Consider the following 17,432-nt stretch of genomic DNA (forward strand, 5'->3'; position numbering starts at 1 on the left):
TTTCAGCAGAGAATTATCAGTCTAACATCAGACGATCGTCTGTTATATGTACCAAAATGAATTTATAAAGCTGAGCATGGGAATGCCCACCTCAGCTAGATCATGAAAGCAGAATGAAAAATAATGTATTGTATTGTATTTTATTACAGGGCGCCTCTCAGTGATTAAATGAACTTCGGATCCTCCTGATAAAGCATTTCACCTGATGAACGACCTCATACTTTAGGGGGCAACTGTTATAGACATTTTTGTGCCTTACAACATGAAGCATGAAATGTCAATAATCTGAGGGATCCAAAGTCCCTAAACATGTTGTTCCTACCCCTAGAGGAACAAGGTCAACAAACCACAGCACTAAATATCAGTTCTCCACCTGAAAACACTCAAAAACAAGCTAATTCTGGATCATGTCAACTGCTCCACTGAGCATCTGCGCTGAATGTCAACTGCTCCACTCTGTACCTGCGCTGAATGTCAAAAGAAATGAAGGCTACCCGCGCTGGGCGAGATTGGCCAAGTGGCACAGTCATTCCTCAAGGTGTCAAATGCCCAGGAAGCTTCCAAAATGACACTTGGATCAGGGAATTCGCCTTGTGATGAGTAAGAGGATCTAGATCTCCAAGTGGAAGCAAGAAACTCCAAGTGGACTCAAGAACTGAAGAATAACTGAAGTGGGAGAGGACACTAGTCAGCTTCATGCCAAGCTCAAGCTGACTCATCCTTTCTCCAAAACTCCTATATATAGAGCTCTCTCATGAGGTCTAGGGAGGCTGGAATCTTGGGAATGTAAGGAAGTGATGTTGGTTTGAGTATAGAACTATTGGGTGATTTTGCTTGAAGGAGGTGAAGAGGAGATTTCTTTCTGTTGGGAGGTGTTGCTGGATTGGGCCTCTTATGGTTGTAACACTCTCAGAACTTTACTTCTTCCATTAATAAAGCATTTGAGGTTCTTCTATATGCATGTGTCTCAATGACGTATTGATGCTTGTATATTTGATTTATTCTAATCCTTGAATCAATTATGAATGTATGCTGCTTGTAGTTTCCCTCTCTTGTCATTTTGCAGGATTTTGGTGTAGCTGGGCCAGTGAAAGAGCAAGGAGCTGGGAACAAGCAGCAAAGAGGGAAGATTGGATCAATCATTAGCGGAAGATAACGGTTAGTGGATCTCTTTCTCCTCTCTCTTACATCTCATAAAGAAGTAATCTTGAATAGCTTTGCATTCGGTTGTTGCTGAGGTACTATCACCCTCAGAGTGGGATAGGGTCATTCCGTATTGGATACTTTTCCCAACAACACCTCTGTGAATTCCAAGATTACCTTCACTATTACTTCCATATAAGTATATGTTTTATAAATAAGCATAAGAATAATTTAGTTATCCAAAATTCACATTAGGCTTCCACTTAGCCTTTAAATCTTTTGTTTTGAGAAATAAAAAAATTAAATTCAAGTAACTCATAGATTTAAACTCTCTAGAGGGATGTTACATCTTCCACCCAGAGCATAACATCATCCCCAGTGTTATCTTGTCACTTGAATAAATCAAGATAATCTTCTGGCATAAAATGCTCATCCTCCCAAGTAGACTCTTCAAGGCTATAGTGCCTCCACTACACTTTAACCTGGGTGATCGCTTGCCTCCGTGACATTGTTTCTCTCTGCTCAAGAATAAGCTGAGGTTCTACCAAACACTCTCCATCCGGCTCAACCTGTCACATAAACAATCATAATAGTTAGCTCATATTAATCATCTTATGATTACTACTTATACATCACTGATTTTTCTTTCTTTTAAACGTTACATGGATATCTTTCCAATGAATAAGATGTCTAGGATCATATACATATTTCTTTAGTAATGAAACATGAAATACATTATGAACTCTTATGTGACTAGGAAATGCCAAATGATATGCCATTGGTCCAATTCTCTCTATTATTTGAAAAGGGCCACAAAATCGAGGGGCAAGTCTTGCATTACTACCCCATTTTAAGTTACTTTTCTTTAGCTTAATTCGTACATATACATGATTCCTGACTCTAAAATCTAAATAAGTTCTTTTCTTACCAGCATAAGCCTTCTTCCTATCTTGGGAAGATCTTCAATTTTATCAGAATTTTTTCATTGTTTGCTCCATCTCCGTCAACATATCCAGTCCTAGTATTATTCTACCTTCGGGACTATTCTAGTTAATATGCTTTTTTCATTTCCTCCCATACAACACCTTGAATGAGCTCATCTTTAACAATTCATGATAACTATTATTATATGCAAATTCAACGAGATGTAAATATTCTTCCCACTTGTTAGGTTGTTGCATAACATACATTCTTACCATATATTCTAGTACTTGGTTCACACGTTTAGTCTTCCAATCCATTTGAGGATGGTGCATTGTGTTGAACTGAATCTCAGGTCCCAATCCCGTGAAGCTGAACTGAACCTGAGGTCCTAATCCTGTGAAGAGAGTCTTCTAGAACGTTCAGGTGAATTTTACATCTCTGACAGATATAACTATTTTAGGTACCCAATGTAATTGAAACACCTCCTTCATAAAAATATCAACAATTTGTGTTGTTTTATAGGTAGATTGTACTGGAATAAAATGAGTTGTTTTACTAAGTTTGTCAACAATCACCATGATTGAATCATTGTGCCTCTTGGATATGGGTAGTCTTGTTATAAAATCGAGTGTGATGAGTTCCCATTTCCATTCATGTATAGGTAGTGGATGGAGAAGGTTGACGGGGTGTTATGCTCAACTTTGAATTTCTAACACTCTAAACACTTTGTTAAATATTCAACAATGTCTCTTCTCATTCCTAGACAAAATTAATTATTTTTAATAGCTGACTTTTTTTTGGGTAACGAGGATGGGTGATGTATGGACTTCTATGAAATTCATCTATAATCAATTTCTAAATTAAATATGGTTGGGAACATATATCCTTCCCTTAAAAGTTAACAATTGATCTTCGTCAATACCATATTTAGACTTCTTTTCAGAGTTGTTAGTCTGATGCGCTTGCTACCATAGGAATTTATATTTTGGGTCCCTTTGGCCTACCTCTTTAATCTATTCTATAAATTTAAATTCCATTTTATTAAATAATGAAGTTCATATAGACAATGCAACCACCCGCTTAGTGCATCTGCAACACAATTTTCTCTTCCCTTTAGATGTTTGATGTCAAATTCAAATTCTCTAAGGAATGCATACCACCTCACTTTACGGAAATTCAGATTGGGTTGCCTAAAATAACTCGTTAGACTATTATGATCTCTCATCAATAAAATATCTTTCCTAATAAGTAATGTCAGCAAACGTTCAGTGCACGAATTACAATAGTTAATTCCAAATCATATGCATAATACCTCTATTCATGCTCATTCAACTTCCATAACTCATATGATATCACTTCCCCCTCTTGCATCAACACTACTCCTATCCCTTCTTGACATCAGTCCGTGCAGACTACAAATTCTTTATTTGGGTCAACAATTTTTAATACGGGGGTAGTGGTTAGTAAATGCTTTAGGTGCTGAAAACTTTGCTGACATTAATTTTTCCACTTGAAAACACTCGATTTCTTTAGCAAGGAAGTGATAGGGTAGGAAATTCAGGAAAATCCCTCAATAAAACAATGCTAGTACCCCACTAGACCCATGAAGGATTGGTTGTCTGTGACATTTTTTAGCAAAGGTGAGTCCATGATGGTTTTGATGTTTTTAGGATCAACAATTATACCTTCAACCGAAATGACATGCCCTAAGTATTGGATTTGATCATTATAAAAACCACATTTTCTAAATTTAGCATACAACTAATGTTCTTGTAAAACTTAAGTGCTATTTGTAGATGTTCCTTATGCTCCTCAACATTTCTGGAATAAACTAGAATGTCATCTATGAATAGTAGGGCAAGTTTATCAAGAAATAGGTGAAAGATACCATGCGTTGAAGTCATAAATGTTTTTGGTGCATTGGTTAGTCCAAAGGGTAATACCACAAACTCATAATGTCTATAACAAGTTCTAAACATTGTCTTACAAATGTCCTCCTCTTTTACCCTAATCTTATGGTAACCAAATCGTAAATCAATCTTAGAGAAAGTCGTGGTGCCTTTGACTTGATAAAAAGGATCGTCCATTCGGGGCAACAAGTACTTATTCTTGATAGTTAATTTATTAAATTGCCAATAATCAATATAGAGTCTCAAAGTGCCATATTTTTTTATTACAAACAACATCAGAGCTCCCCATGGTGACACACTTGGACGAATGTACTCTTTTTCGAGCATCTCCTGTAACTGAATTTTGAGCTCGCTTAATTTAGGTACGCTCATACAATATGGAGCCTTTGACACATGGGCTACTCCACGAATCAACTCAATTCTAAAATCACTTTCCCTCTTCGGGGGTAGTCTTGGGATAGACTTGGGAAACACATCAACAAAATCTTGAATTACTAGTATCTTCTCTAAGGTAGTCTTTTTCGTCTTTAGAATTAGAATATCCTACTTGAACAACATATATCATATAGCCTTTTCTAACACATTTCTATAATTGAGAGGAGGTAATGGGACGTAGTTTTACCGGCTTTTTAACCCCCTGGATTTCTCCACTGCAGCTTCTTCAGCGAGATATCTAATAGGATGTTAAACATATGTTATGATCTCTACATCTAGAACTATTGCACAAACCATTGATTTGGTATGACCACTATAATGTTAATAGGATGTTAGTTGCTCTAAAATGCCCAATATTGAGGGGCTATGATAAAAAACAACTTCTAAAAGGTCCTAAAAATGTTGTTTTAACTTTTCAATGTGTATATGGAGGTTTAGGCCGGATCAACGAAATCATACATAGTCTCTTGGTTCTATGGTTGCATCAATTTTTTCTTGATTAATATGATGGACTTTACATTTTGATAATGTAAGCTTGGGGGGCTAACAATTGGAGTGTTTGTCAGAAATAAAGTTTAGTTCATGAGGTAAGTAGTTCAAGGACAACATTTTGATGAATTTGAGCATGTATTGAAGATTTCATTACTCATATGGAAACTCCAATAATGAACAAAGCCTATTTCTTATAAATTTAAGTGTTATCTTCCTAGGGGTGACATAAGAAGATCATCATCCTGTGGAAACTTCTCTAGAGTTTAAACCACTTCTTTAAAAGTTGAAACAACTTCTTCTACAAAGAAATAAATATGCACATGAGTTAAAGTGGCAATGACCTTACCTGAATTAAATGGTGTATATAACATTCATCTAACAATGAAACAACCACAAACATTGTCAAAAAAGTGACCAACACTCTTCTGTTAAATATTTTCTTGCCAAAGTCAAGATATTCCTCCTGTCTATCTATTTCATGGGCCATGGTCTACTAATCGCATGCATCATGATAGATCCATAAGTCAAACATACAATGTTGAAAGTCTAGTTGTATGAAAACACCTATATTGAAGAAGAAGCTTATCAACAATAAGTTTGCAATCATTATATGCAAAGGATGACAACAATAAAACACAAAAAATTAATATCAAATAGAAATTAATATCAAATAGACTGCCAGAAATTGCTCTAAAAATGCCAAGATCAGGCATATATCATTAAGTCCAAACCACTAGATGAAATGCAAACATACACATAAAGAAAACTTTACGGCATTGGTCACTATTGTCTAAATTGTTGAGGCCATACCCCACACAGTAGCACCCTTAATGAAGTGTAGACATGAACAAAAATGTGCTTGCTTCAATGATTTAGGGTTTTTACAAATTTTGATGCCTCACCCTATGCCATCAGTTCGATGGAAAATTGGAGATAGATATGAAAAGAATGTGAGTAAATGAATTAAAGCAATATTAAAGGCATGGTGGATGACTCCAACACATTAGCCATCATGGAGTGTCGGGGAGGCCCTGTTGCATTACATGCAGAGATATTGCAGGGTCATGCCAAAAGAGAATTTATACCAAACTGCATACCATCCACAGGTGTAAAACATCCAATAAAAGGTACGCTTTGGGCACTTTTCAACAAATGCCATTACACAAAGTCTAAAAAATATTCATTTCTTCAATGAATTAATAATAGGTCATCGATTTCCAATCGAGAAGAATCTGCTTGTTTGTAAGTGCTTATGAAAGTCTCTTTCAGAAGGAGGATTATTAGTTGTGGAAAATGTTTCTTTCAGGATAATATTGTCTTATAATTTCATTTCCAATGCCTACCTTAGAGCAACAATTTCAAAGAAGGAATTAAAGAATCATATATCCCTTCTTTATTTAATTAGATGTTGGAAATTCTATAATAATTATGTTGGAAAAGCTAATAGCCCTCCTTATGGAAGGGATTTTAATACCCACTTACCCACCATCATATTTTGCAATGGTCATTGGAAATTGATTATCTAATTCCTTGAAAACTGGGGTTTATCATTTTTTCTTCCCTCCTATGTGAATTATTGTTGTTTGACTAGAAAGATGAGGGTCAAATTCCATTGATTCTTATTCTTTTTGGGTTAAATATTTTGATTTTTTAGAAGATGATCTTATGGATTGAAGCCATGATGAGCGCCATGTAAGTTAGGGAGAGGAAAAAATAAGGTGCTCAACTCCCACTCACAACCACCTTCAAACCTCTTAAGGTACACTATTGCGGCTCCTCAACGGTAACATTCCACCCACATTGAATGTAGAACCTATGAGATCCAAAGAAATAGAGTAGTGATGATCTTTAGAGTGCCCAATGGTAGAATGGACTTATTTCTATAGAGTAGTGAGGTCAATGGTAGAATGGACTTATTTCTATAGAGTAGTGATGATCTTTAGAGTGCCCAAAAATACATGCTTGTCTATTGAATCTATATGTGGCTCGTGAGTAAACTTTCCCATCTCTGCCTCGTTGAGGTAACAAACTGCTAGCGTATAGTAGGCCATCTGTCCATACAACTATTCATGCATGGACAAAGAGAGAAGCCGCTCGAGAAAGGAAAAATAGCTTTGGATGTGGAGAAGCTATGGGTTCAGGAAAAATAATAGTGTTGTGCCTTGGTTTGTGGGGAGAGGGGATACATGTGAGTAGAACCACTTCTTTCCTCACGATTCTATTACCCCTGTTCCTATTGCAAGATGAAACTACCCACCTGTATTGAAATGCTCCTACACCAACCTAGTTATTGATATGGTCCAACCACTAATGATATACACACAATATACACATAGTATTGTTTCTCGCAAAGAGCACCACAATTGTTTACCACAATATTCTTTCTTGCAATGAGAAACATGATTATTTTACTGCAATATTCTTTCTTGCAATGAGAAACACGATTATTTTACCGCAATATTATTTCTTGCAATAAGCAACACGATTGTTTTACCGCAATATTATTTCTTGCAATAAGCAACACGACTGTTTTACCGCAATATTCTTTCTCACAAACCAGGTTATTAAAACAAGAAAAGGATTATTAGAACAGCAATGAGCAACACGATTATTTTACTGCAATATTCTTTCTTGCAATGAGAAACATGATTGTTTACCGCAGTATTATTTCTTGCAATCAGCAACACGATTGTTTTACCACAATATTCTTTCTCGCAAACCAGGTTATTAAAAGAAGAAAAGGATTATTAAAACAGGAATAGGTGCAGTGAAAATATGAGTGTGCACTTAGGGTTCTGCCAATGCCAATACTGTCACCAAAATCAAAATAACTAATATTGCCAATACTGTCATCAAAATCAAAATAATAACTGATATCTGGGAACTTCTCTCCCTTTTTAACATATTTTTGTCGGCGAGTGAGCCTGCTCCCATGTAAGCCTTTCCAATTGTGGGCACGCCACCAATGTCTAGTCAAACTTATTGTGGATGGTCAAACTAACTTATTTTAATAATACATTTACTAAGGTATACATTTAATATATAAATAGGATATAATATATAAATAGGCTTGTTGCTCCCAACGTCTATACATTTAATATCTAAATAGGAGAGTTGCTCCCAAATTGAAATAGTCTATAAAATCTCATTTTAATTTTTTTACTATATATTTACTTATTTGAGCAATAATGTAATTTTTCTGATATATACTTATATTTTTCCCAATCTTGAGAAATAAAAAGAATATAAAAGCCTTGAATTCATTGCAATAAAAAGAAAATAAAAGTTTTGAATTCATTACAATAATAATAATGTCAGTGTAGCCATAGGCATCCATACAATAGAAAAATAAAATATGGAGAGAGAATTGGTTTCGACTCTAAAACATGTGCACCTTTGTAACATATGGAATTGGTCTCCACTCTAAAACATGTGCACCTTTGTAACATATCCCACACTGATCATGCCAATCAGGCTAATTTAATTTTAGGTATAATTTTTATTAATGCACATTGAGCAAAGTTCGTTAATTCGAGGACTACGTGTCATGGTTAATGATATAATGGAATAAACGACTACGAGTCATGGTTAATGATATAATGCAATAAAGAACTGGTCATTAATTCGATGGTGCATTACCGAACCCATGAAAATGCAATAAAGCACTGGTTAATGTTTATGGTTATGGTGCATTACCGAACCCATGCATTGTTATTTGAATTAATATTGTAGGAGGGTTTTACTCTTACCACCGAATTCAATCCTAATATGCTAGTTAATGTTTATTGTTATGGTGCATTACCGAACCCGTGCATTGTTATTTGAATTAATATTGCAGGAGGGTTTTACTCTTACCACCGAATTCAATCCTAATATGTTGCTTAATGTTTATTGTTATGGTGCATTACTGAACCCATGCATTGTTATTTGAATTAATATTGCAGGAGGGTTTTACTCTTATCACTGAACTCAATCCTAATATGTTGCTTAATGTTTATTGTTATGGTGCATTACTGAACCCATGCATTGTTATTTGAATTAATACTACAGGAGGGTTTTAATCTTACCACCGAATTCAATCCTAATATGCTGGTTAATGTTTATTATTATGATTTATATATATGTTACCTGGGTCACAATAAATGAATGCTAACACCAAGGGCGGTTTACATCAACCAAACCCTCCAAATATCCCAGCTGTCCTTCATTTGGAGCCCATGGGAAACGCACCTAGAGATTGACGGTGTAGAAGGAATTTGCAGATCCTATGGTGAGGAGGCAAGCGGTTAGTTAGTGTAACCACCCCCTCACTGTTGCGGCCTGCTCCTCCAATCATTTGCAACACACTGCTAGAACCATGGCTCTTCGGACCTGCAACACACTATTAGAATGATGGCTCTCCAGTGCTGCAACACTTGTGCCAAAACCATGGCTCTTTAGACATGCAACACACTGCCAGAACCACCATGGCTCTCCAGAGCTGCAACACTTGTGCCAGAACTATGGCTCTTTGGACCTGCAAGACACTGCCAGAACCACCATGGCTCTCCAGAGCTACAACACTTGTGCCCGAACCATGGCTCTCCAGACCTGCAACACACATACAGAACCACCATGGCTCTCTAGAGCTGCAACACTTGTGCCAGAACCATGGCTCTCCAGACCTGCAACACAGTGCCAGAACCACCATGGCTCTCTAGAGCTACAACACTTGTGCCAAAACCATGGCTCTTTGGACCTGCAACACACTACCAGAACCACCATGGCTCTCCAGAGCTGCAACACTTATTCTAGAACCATGGCTCTCCATACCTACAACACACTGCCAGAACCATGCTACAAATAATAAGAATCTAGTCTTACTGTTTACTCAGGTTTTTGTGTACTTAGGAGGAAGGGTGTAAATGTCGGTGCTATTAGGGTCTCCAATCCCTGATTAGAATTATGGTTACAGGGGCGCGGTAGGATTGTTTTGCTACAATATTTTATCCTCTGTCCAGGAAACACTACAGGTTGCATCACTAATCATTCAATTTGTAGTTACAACTTTGATCTTTTCCATCTCGACAGTACAGTACTTGTGTCCTTCGCATTTGTTTAGGGGATAAATCCTTTGCTAAGCCAGGCTACCAGTGCGGCTAGTGGCTTATTAGTGACCACATCCAAGTATACTCCTCAGGCACATAAAAGAAACTGATATGTCAGTTAATTCATTAGGGTTTTCAAAATTCCTTATGTTTGAAAATGATGGTAATCGATTTTCTTGGCTTAGTTACAGGCGGGTTTCACATAGTTGTTCACTTCACGCTATTGCTGCTTGACTTCTTTGGAATTTGGTACTTACCAAGCTGGAGTTCGTAGCCTTCACAGACCCAGGTTCCAACTGCATATTTTTCTGTTGTTAGCTATGATTTTGGGTTATGGATGTTGATTAGGGTTTTAAACCCAGCTTGCACATGACAGGATAGTTTTATTTATTCTTTTGTGGATGCCTTTTTCTAAATTTAAAACTAAATTTAGGTTGGAATATATCATACCCTAGTAACTTGGTCGTTGGCTAACCCTAGTTTCCTCGAGGAGTTACTACCCAATTTGCCTTCTATTCCCCATGTACTCTCAATTTTCCCCCTTATTCATCACATGATCGACCTTTCCTTTAATATTAAGGTTCCTCAAACAACATTTCTATTTAGTTGATTCTATTTCTATTTACCTGATTCTATTTCTATTTCTATTTACCTGATTCACTATTTACCTGATTCTATTTCTATTCTATTTACCTGATTCAATACTCTAAACATAACTTGTTTAATACTCTAAACATAACTTGTTTATATAATAAAAAAGAAGAGAAACATAATTATAATTAGTAGAAGTAGACATAAAAAATCATAGTTTTGGGATCTTCAAAAATAACTAAGTAGAAGTAGACATAATCATAGTTTTTGGATGTTGAGAAATATAACGAACTAAAGGAAATATGTAGACAATATGAACAAACACAAAGTTATTGAAGTATGAGAAGTAAAGAATTGCGTATGCGGCCATGATAGATTTCACAGGTGGCCTATCAAAGCGTGAAGGGGAGGATGGTCCAAACAAACCGAAGCTCTGAATTCATTGCAAAAATAATAATCCATAGGTATACAACATTATCTATATATATATATATATATATATATATGATCAGAAAATTCAAATATGCAGAAAGAACTGGTCTCCACTCTAATTAAAACATCATGTGCACCTTCAATTCAGGGTGAGCCTTTTTGATGCAGTGCACTATTATTTACAGTTTTACTTCATGAGTCCGGAGAATTTCAAATATTAATAGACATAACGATTTACAGTTACATTATTAATGACGGCCATCTCAGACCAAAGAAAGAATTAAGCACTATTAGCGTGCACAATTGAATTTAACCAACCAATTCCAATTCGTCCTGTTTCATTTTGTTTGAAAAGACTATACATGAACATTTCATCGCTGAGAAAAGCACTCTAAAGAATGGGGCTGGGGCCGCCGATGGAGCCTGTTGATTCATTTACTGTGGAGGCGCCGCGGATGGAGTCTGTTGATTCTTTTACTATGGCTATGGAGGCACCGCCGATGGAGAATGTTGATTCTTTTACTATGGAGGCTCCTGCGGGACCGTTGAAATTATAATTTCAAACTGCAGATTTTTTCCCTGCGATGCGATCCATCGCAAATCGCAGATGGTACCCTTTCACCTACGTCCCTTGTTATCTGCGGTGTGATCTTGCGATGCAATCGCAGATCACCATCGCATCTTACCTTGTTGTTTTCCCGAGCGTGATGCGATGCGATGCAATCATGCAATGCAATCTTATCGCAAATCGTAGATCTCATCCTCTAGTGTTTTCTGTTTGTTTGTCCCTGACGTGATGTTGCAATGTGATCTTATCGCAGATCGCAGATCGTGCTTTTTGCCCAGTTTATCTCAGTCGTCCATCCATTTTGATCCGACGGCCCATTATTTGTTATGGCTTATTCATGTCATTGCCATAAGCGTCTTTTCATCATTTACTTATTTTTGTTCCCAAAGGAGAAGGAAGATCAAATCCAGCTCTTGGACATTGAATGCTCAGCTATAGCATTTAATAAACAGCATGGTCGAGAACAAGAAGGATGCGCCACGTACAAGTGCATTAAAAGGATTATGGGTTACTTACAGTAGAGTTGGCCGTAGAGCATTTATCGGTTATGAGCTTCCAAACAGCCGACTGCATTTCTTCAAAAGGCATCACCGCTTGCTGCATTCAATACGCAGATAAGCTTGAGAAGATATTTATTATCATATTGTTTAAAATCAAAAATGTTTTTAGCATATAAATGTAATGAACAACAGTTCCTTTTTTTATGTTAGAAGAATGTTGGTGAGAGTTTTTCTTTCAACGCACAGCAGTTCTGAAACTGTAATTTTCTGAGATAGTGAAATTGGTTTCTGGAACTGAAACGTTCATGTTGTAACCCCTCTGTAGAGGAAGACTATTTTTTGTAACAGTTATCCTTTTACTAATGAAATCGAATTTATCTGTGAAATTTCTTTTGTGTTTGAAATTCCGAGAAATTTCCAACATGGTATTAGAGCTAGTCTAGGCACTCAGTGAGTCAAAAAACAAAGTTTGTTTTTTCACTGTAGGAGTTGTAAGAAGCTTATTGAGCAGATTTTCTCCAGCAGAGAAATTTTTTTGCCTGTTTTTAATTATACAGTCAGTATCTCTTCTTTACTTATACAGGTTAAGATGGCAGATGCTGGAACTGGTTTGAAAAATTCCCAACTGCCACAGTTTAATGGGAAAAATCACGGTTATTGGTCCATAACAATGAAAGCATTGTTTGCTTCTCAAGGAATATGGGAGCTGGTTGAAACTGGCTATGCTGAACCTACAGATGCAACAACATTGGCTACTTTGAGAGTTGCAGAAAGAGACCAGTTGAAGAGCGATAGGAAGAAGGATGCCAAAGCCCTCTTTTTTCTCTTCCAATCAGTACATGAAAGTGTTTTTCCACGGATTGCAGCAGCAACAAAATCCAAGGAGGCATGGGATATTCTCAAAACTGCCTATCAAGGCATGGAGAAGGTGAAGACTGCAAAGTTGCAGATGTTGAGGAGAGACTTTGAAACACTCAGTATGAAGGAATATGATACAATAGATTCATTCTTCACTCAGGTTATTGGGTTGATAACCCAGATAAGATCTCATGGTGAGATTCTTGAAGAAAGAAGGATTGTAGAGAATATCTTGAGAATTTTACCCTCAAGGTTTGAAGCTATTATGGTAGCAATAGAAGAAACAAAGGATCTCTCACAGTTCATAGTAGATGAACTGAGTGCTTCACTTATGTCTCATGAACACAGACTAAGTAGAGGAACAGATTCCTCCTTTGAGCAAGCATTCAAGACTCAGATGTCTTTTGGCCAAAGAAAAGGTCGAGGCAGAGCAAATAACATAGGTCGTTGAAGAAGCCAAAACAAAGGCAGAAATAATCCTACAAGCACAAGTAGAAGGAGCTACAATCAGAACCAAGATGAAGGTTCAAGCAAACAACAAGCTCATGGACAAAGGTATGACAAATCCCAAGTCCAATCTCATTATTGTAAGAAATATGGGCACTATGCCAATGAATGTAGGAAAAAACAAAATGACATGAATAGTAGGCAGAATGCTAATTTTGCAAATGAAGAAGATAGGAATCCAAAGATTGTGCTGTTAACATGTAATATTGCACAAGACAAACAAGAAGATTTTTGGTTCTTAGACTCAGGTTGTAGTAATCACATGACTGGAAATATTGCAATGTTTGCCAATCTGGATGAAAATGTGAAATATGAGGTAACAACAGGAACTGATAGTATGATATCTGTCAAGTGTAAGGGCAAAGTCAGTATCTAAGCAAGAAATGGAGAACATATGATTGTGGCAGAGGTATACTATGTACCTGGTCTGAAATGTAATTTTTTGAGCATCGGACAGCTCATTAACAAAGGTTACAATGTGTTCTTCAAAGATGATATGTGTACAATCAGAGACATTCCTCCAAGTAAGAAGATCATTGCACAGGTGTAGATGACCAGCAATAGAATGTTTCCTCTCAAACTCAGCGCAGATTTGAAGGAAGGAAGAACTATTGCAGCTGTAACACAAGAAGTCTTTCAGGAACAAGTGAAAGATGAGAATTTGTTGTGGGACTTCAGATTTGGACATCTCAATTTCGGAGGCTTGAATCTGTTGCACAGAAAGAGAATGGTAAAGGGATTGCCATTGATCGAGAAATCGGACAGCCTTTGTGAAGGCTGCATCTTGGGCAAGCAACACAAAGAAATCTTTCCAGCAGGAAAGAGTATAAGGGAAAAATCACCCTTGGAATTTGTTCACTCTGATGTGTGTGGACCGATGCAAATACCATCATTTGTCGGAAATAAATATGTTTTAACTTTCATTGATGATTACACCAGAAAGACATGGGTGTATATGCTGAAACAGAAGAGTGAAGTGTTTGAGAAATTCCGCCACTTCAAAACTCTTGTTGAGAAGCAGTGTGGGCATTATATCAAAGTGCTTAGAATAGATAGATGATGAGAGTACATCTCCAAAGACTTTCTGTGTTTTTGCAGAGAGAATGGCATACAAAAGTAGTTCACCGCAAGGTATACACCTCAGCAAAACGGTCTTGCCGAAAGGAAGAATAGGACCATTCTTGACATGGTCCGAAGTATGCTGAAGGCAAAACACTTGCCGCATGAGTATTGGGCAGAAACTGTCATTTGCGTAGTTTACATCTTGAATAGATGCCCAACTAAAGTTGTCATGAACAAAATACCAGAAGAAGCATGGAGTGGTCAAAAGAAAACTGTCACTCACATGAGAGTATTCGGTTGTGTAGCATATGCACATGTACCGGATCAGCTAAGGAATAAGCTTGACAGTAAGGGGGAGAAGTGTGTCTTTATTGGCTACTGTGATGAGTCAAAAGCATACAAACTCTATAATCCATCCACCAAGAAATTGATAGTAAGCAGAGATGTGCAGTTCATTGAAGATGAAGCTTGGGATGGAAGCTTAGAGAAGACAGTGAATGTGAAGACAATTGTGTCTCATGAAGAAGAAGAGGAAGGGGCAGCAGCAAATAATCCTTCCTTGGTGGCTCCTCCTCCACCACAACAAGTACAACAAACCACACCACAAGCTGGAATTTGAACAGCCTTGAGAAGTCAAGGAAGTGCTTCTCCAAGCACATCACAGGGATCAGAAATACCCTCAAGTTCGGATGGAACTCCAAGCACACCAAGAAGACCGAGAATCAGAAATCTGAATGAGATTTATGAACAAGGAGAGGTAAGTAACAATACCATTTTGAATTCATTATTCGCTTTGTATTGTCATGTTGATGACCCAATTCATTTTGAAGATGCTATAAATGAAAATAAATGGATTGAAGCAATGAATGAAGAAATTGGTGGAATTTAGAAGAGTAAAACATGGGAGTTAGTGGACCTCCCTGAAGGAAAAGATGCCAATGGAGTTAAGTGGGTCTATAAGATCAAAAGTAATGTTGAAGGCAAGATTGACAGGCACAAAGCAAGACTTGTTGTGAAAGGCTACAAGCAGCAATAAGGAAAAGACTATGATGAAACCTTTGCACCAGTAGCAAGGATGGAAACAGTCAGAACAGTGTTGTCTATTGCGGCACAACACAAATGAAAGATTTATCAAATGGATGTTAAATCTTCATTCCTGAATGGAGTGTTAAAAGAAGAGGTTTATGTTGAACAACCTCTAGGCTATGAACTTGAAGGCCAAGAGCATAAAGTCTACAAACTGAAGAAGGCTCTTTATGGGCTGAAGCAAGCTCCAAGAGCATGGTACAACATAATAGATGCTTATATGATTGAGAATGGGTTTGATAAGTGTGATGGTGAACCCACACTCTACATAAAGGAGAATGATGGTAAGATTCTTATTGTTGTTTTATATGTAGATGAATTGATTTTTACCAGCAATGATGCTTCTCCCATTGTTGATTTTAAAGCAGTCATGAAAAGTGAATTTGAAATGACTGACTTGGGCTTCTTAAGATATTTTCTTGGAATTGAAGTAGACCAAAGTGAGAATGGTGTTTTCATTTCTCAAGTTAAATATGTAAAAGCAGTGTTAAAGAGATTTAACATGCAGAACAGCAAGGTAGCTGTGACTCCAACTGTAATGGGGTTGAAATTGACCAAAGAAGACAGCAGCAAGGATTTTAATCCAAAATTGTACAAAAGCATAGTTGGCAGCCTTATGTACTTGACTGCAACTAGGCTGAACATTATGCACGCTATGAGTTTAATCTCCAGATTTATGGAAAGACCGAAAGAGACTCATTGGCAGGTAGCTAAGAGGATTCTAAGGTATGTGAATGGAACGAAGGGGTTTGGTATTTTATACTCCTCTTATGAAAGTTTCATGTTGACAGGTTACACTGACAGTGATTGGGCTGGAAGTGTTGATGATAGGAAAATCACATCTGGATATGTGCTTTATATAGGATCAGGAGCCATCTCATGGGCTTCCAAGAAGCAACCGGTTGTGTCTTTGTCAATAGCAGAGGCAGAGTATGTGGCAGCAACAGCAGCAGCATGCCAAGCAGTGTGGCTGAGAAGAGTTCTCAGAGATCTGTGTCATGAACAAGAAAAGGGCACAACCATTTACTGTGACAATAGCTCATCAATAGCATTGTCTAAAAACTCTGTTTTTCATAAAGGACAAAGCACATAGACACCAAATTTCACTTCATACGTGAATTGGTTAACAATGGTGAGATTGTTTTGCAGCACTGTAGAACAGAGGACAGTTAGCTGACATCTTGACAAAACCATCGGGAAAGAAATATTTTGATCATTTCAGGAAATTCCTGGGTATGCAGAAAAATCCAGCAGTTGAAATTAAAGGGGAGTGTTGAAATTATAATTTCAAACTGCAGATTTTTTCCCTGCGATGCGATCCATCACAAATCGCAGATGGTACCCTTTCGTCTGCGTCCCTGGTTATCTGCGGTGCGACCTTGCGATGCAATCGCAGATCGCCATCGCGTCTTACCCTGTTGTTTTCCTGAGCGTGATGCGATGCGATGCGATCATGTGATGCAATCTTATCGCAAATCGCAGATCGCATCCTCCAGTGTTTTCTGTTTGTTTGTCCCTGAGGTGATGTTGCAATGCTATCTTATCGCAAATCGCGCTTTTTTCCCAGTTTATCTCAACCATCCATCCATTTTGATCTGATGGCCCATTATTTGTTATGGCTTATTCACGTCACCGCCATAAGCGTCTTTTCACCATTTACTTATTTGTGTTCCCAAAGGAGAAGGAAGATCAGATCTAGCTCCTGGACATTGAATGCTCAGCTATAGCATTTAATAAACAGCATGGCCGAGAACAAGAAGGACGCACCACGTACAAGTGCATTAAAAGGATTATGGGTTACTTACAGCAGAGCTGGCCACAGAGCATTTATCGGTTA

The sequence above is a fragment of the Pinus tabuliformis genome, chromosome 7 (genome assembly GCF_031772625.1).
Source record: "Pinus tabuliformis cultivar Carrire ecotype Pingquan chromosome 7, CPIR1, whole genome shotgun sequence".
NCBI lineage: Eukaryota > Viridiplantae > Streptophyta > Pinopsida > Pinales > Pinaceae > Pinus > Pinus tabuliformis.